Below are 4,187 nucleotides of genomic sequence, written 5' to 3'. Positions count from 1 at the left end.
TCTGTTTACTCCTCCCACCTATGTTTTAACCTATGAGGCCAAGCAGTTTCTTTATTACTTAACCAATGACCTTCCTCCATCAATGAACAGCACAGGCAAAGCAATGTTCATAATCATATGTCTCATATAAACCTTTGGCACTAGCTATTTATTTAGTATGTTTCCAGAAGAGAATAAATAAGAAGTCTGTTAATTTTTGCATATTTATATAAGAAGAAAATTTCTACAAATGAATGGCTACTTTGAAGCATAGCAATGGAGAATCATGATCTCTTAGCCAATTTACAGATTTGAGTCAGTTTATAGACACAGAAACTTTTGAATAAAAGGAAGTCTATAATCCTTTGAGGAAAGACCTTGCTAACATTCCTAAAAATTTACTCTTAATATTTTTCCATTTGTTTCCCCAAAGGAATTTATATTCCCTGACTAGGGTTATTATACATTAGGGTAAAAGAAATAATTGAATCTTCCAGAACCTACTGGACATATTCTGAAGTAACATTAATTTCACCCCTCTTCCAAACAGTTTTGTGGCCCTACTCTAAATATGGCTTTGTAGAGGTTAGGCTGTCAATATAGTTTTGGTTGAAATCTGACCCATGGGTCTAATTGGTCCCTAAACATATCATGTGTTGATTCAGTTATTTTCCCAATGTGAGAATGCATAACTGTGACAGATGGAAGTTAGGGGGTTCCCACACTTGTTCTTCAATTCAGAGAGCAAGAAATATTAAGGTCAAAAAGGCTAAATAGAAGTGATCAGAGAGCTGCCTCTTCCAGGGAAAATAGAGAACTGAAATGATATCACACCCCTAAAGGAGTTATGGAAATTAGTGCTACCAGTAAGGACTAGAAAGATGCAGGCATGGTGATCCCCATCACATCTCCCTTTATTTCTCGAATTTGGCCTGTGCAGGAGAAAGAGTGTTGTCATGGAGAACAATAGCTTATTACCATAAATTTAATCAAGTAGTGACCTCATTTGCAGCTGCTGTGCCGGATGTATTTCTCTTACTTGAGCAGATTAACACACATATCCTGGTACTTGTTTTGCATCTATTGATCGTGCAAATAATTCTTTCTCCATACCTATCTGTAAGAACCACAAGGAACAATTTGCCTTCCTCAGTGAAGACTAGCTGTACCTTTACTGTTCTATCGCAATCACATATTAATTCTCCTGTCCTGTGTCACAGCTTAGTGGGAAACTTTATTGCTTGTCTATTTCACAATTTATCACATTGATCCATTATATTGATGACATTGTGTTGATCGGACCAAGTAAGAAGGACATAGCAACTGTGCTGAGCTTGTTGGTATATAAACAGGAAGATGGGAAATAAATCCAACTAAAATTTAAAGGCTGTCTGCCTCAGTAAAATTTCTAGAGATTCAATGGTTTGAAGAATATGGATACCTTCCTTCTACAGTAAGGATAAATTGTTATTCCTCACCCCTCCTACCATAAAGAAATAAGTACATCCCTTAGTGAGCCTATTTGAATTTCAGAGGTAGTGTATTCCTTCCTTGGGTTTGCTATCCTGGTCTGTCTTAGTCAGTACTCTAATTCTGTGAAGAGACACCACAACCATGGGAACTCTTAGAATGTTTTTAACTGAGGTTTACTTCCAGTTTCAGAAGTTTAGTCCATTGTTTTCATGGCAGAGAACATGGCGACATGCTGATAGACATGGTGGTAAAGAAATAGCTGAGAGTCCTACATACAGAGCCAAAAGCAGCAGGAAAAGAGAACCATTAGTACTGCCTTGAGCTTTTGAAACCCCAAAGCCTACTTCCTCTAATAAGGCCACACTCATTCCATCAAGGCCACACCTCCTAATTTCCCTCAAGTAGTGCCACTCTGTGATAATCAAACATTTAAATATATGAACCAATAGGAGATATTCTTACTCATGTGGCCACATGGTCCTTAGGCCATGTGACCCAGAAAGGTGCTAGTTTTGAGTAGGGTCCTGATCATGAACTGAATTTTCAACAGACTCAAACTTCTGGTCCTGCTGCTCAGTTCTGAGGCCTCATGATCTAGCATGCTCAATGATACTTAACATGCCAAAGATAGAGAGAAAGACTTTGCTATGCTCCATTTTTTTAACAAGGTCCTGGATATTATCCCTTTGAGAGCCACTTAATGGAAAATGAATACTTAACACTGGGCCACCAAGTCATTATGCATCCTAAGGTGCCCATCATAAGCTGGGCTATATACTCAGTGCTGGTAAAATTGTGGTTATTTGAGGAGCATCCAAAATCACTAATTTACTAAGCCATCATAATTTTGAATAACATTCTATAAACATTTGTCCAAATACCCCACATAAAAGTAGTCTTTACCCTTCATCAATTTAAATTTAAATTTTAGTTGGATTTATTTCCCATCTTCCTGTTGCTATGTCCTTCTTACTTGGTCCAATCAATATAATGGATCAATGTGAAACTTCTCTTTGCAACAGACAGACCACTGCAGAAAACTACAACCAATCAAAAGGCAAAGTGGTGGAGTGGACACATCTACATAATACTCCTGCATCTAAGACTGAGAAAATGTGAAAGAGGTTACAGGAAGATTGTAAGAGCCAAAGAATCAGTGAGTATGTTGTGAGATTGTGTCTCCTCATAATATCAGAAGCTATGATGTCACATCAACACTACTGCTCAACTCTGAACTGAACAAGAATAGCACTAATGAACGAGCCAGATTGGATGGGGAAAAGCCCACAGGCTTCAAACATATATAAACAACTGTAGGCAACTAAGGAAAGCTGGGAGTGGAAGCAGTCTTCCCCAGGGAAGAGTACACCAATTGGTTTTCCAGCATCAAATAATGTCCTGAAAACATACATACAAGTAACATTGTACAAGTTAGTCCTAATATGGACTAAACAGGTTATATAGAAATATATATGTGCATGCATGCAATAACAGCTAGTGAAAAAAGAGGCTATGGGCTTGAAGGAGACTAGGGAGAGGTATTTGGGAGGATTTGTAGGGAGGAAATGGAAGGGCAAAATGCTGCAGTTAAAGTATAATCTCAAAAAATTACTCTACTCTGCATTGTTATTAATGACCAAGGGTGGGTTATTGTTGACTCATTATTAAAATCAATCCATTTTGTTTCCTGGGACTAACTGAAGAAAATAAAGCAGAGGTGGACATGAGAATTGTACTTTCACTGTCACTCTTATAGACCCATTAGCAAAAGTTTTGCCTCCAGGTCCTGCAACCTTATGCTCTGCTGTCCCTAGAAGTCTTGGTCCAGATGTAGGAGTACGTCTCCTAGGAGGAACAACAAACGTTCCATTGGAAAAAAATAAACATTCCATTGAACTTAAACCTAAACTTTCCCCTGGACACTTTGGGATCTTGAGACAATCAACTATGAGAGGTTCATTAATATAAGGCATAATAGAGCAATAATGCTGGGTAAAATTGGACTGTTTCTCTACAATGAGGTAAGGAAGGATATGTCCGTAGTGCAGGAATCCTTTACTGCGTCTCTTAGGGTTACTATGACCAACAACTGAGGTCACTGGGAAACTACCACAGCCCCACCCAGGAAGACCAATAAATGGCCCAAACTCTTCAGAAAGAAGATGTGAGTCACTTTTCCTTACGAAGAGTAAACTTGTTGTAGTGCTTGTTAAGTTTAAATTTATAACTAATGGGAATCCACCACTGCTGATGTAGTAAGCCAATCAAGTTGAATCGATAAATCCATGTATATTATGAGCACAGCATTCCTGGATGACCCCAGGGGAAATTGAGGAGACTACAAGGGAGAACCACGAGGTGAGGACTTTTAATACCCTTGGGGAGAGCAATCTCATGGAGGGCTGTCTCATAGACTGAGTCCAGACTGAGACAACTCCAGGGGAAGAGACTTGGGGTAGAAGCTCCACAAGAACATTCAAGACTCTTTTGGTATATGGATGCCAGAGACTGGAGTGATGCTTCCATCCAAACATCGCAAACTCTGGGTATATGGATGCTGGTTCATATCTGGCTGCTTTTTGTGGGCATGCAGCAATGTGGGGCAGGTGAGAGTTGGGAGTTAATGGGCTCACACTCAGTGGGAGGTGTGAGGGGCACCCAGTTAACTGCCGTCCTGGAGACCTCAGACCTCCTTGAAGGAGATGAAAAGGCAGGTTGTCAGGAGAAAAAATAGA

Source organism: Microtus ochrogaster, chromosome 19 (assembly GCF_000317375.1).
Source record: "Microtus ochrogaster isolate Prairie Vole_2 chromosome 19, MicOch1.0, whole genome shotgun sequence".
In the NCBI taxonomy this organism is placed as follows: Eukaryota; Metazoa; Chordata; class Mammalia; order Rodentia; family Cricetidae; genus Microtus; species Microtus ochrogaster.
The sequence above is the reverse complement of the archived record's forward strand: the minus strand, read 5'-3'. Positions refer to the sequence as shown.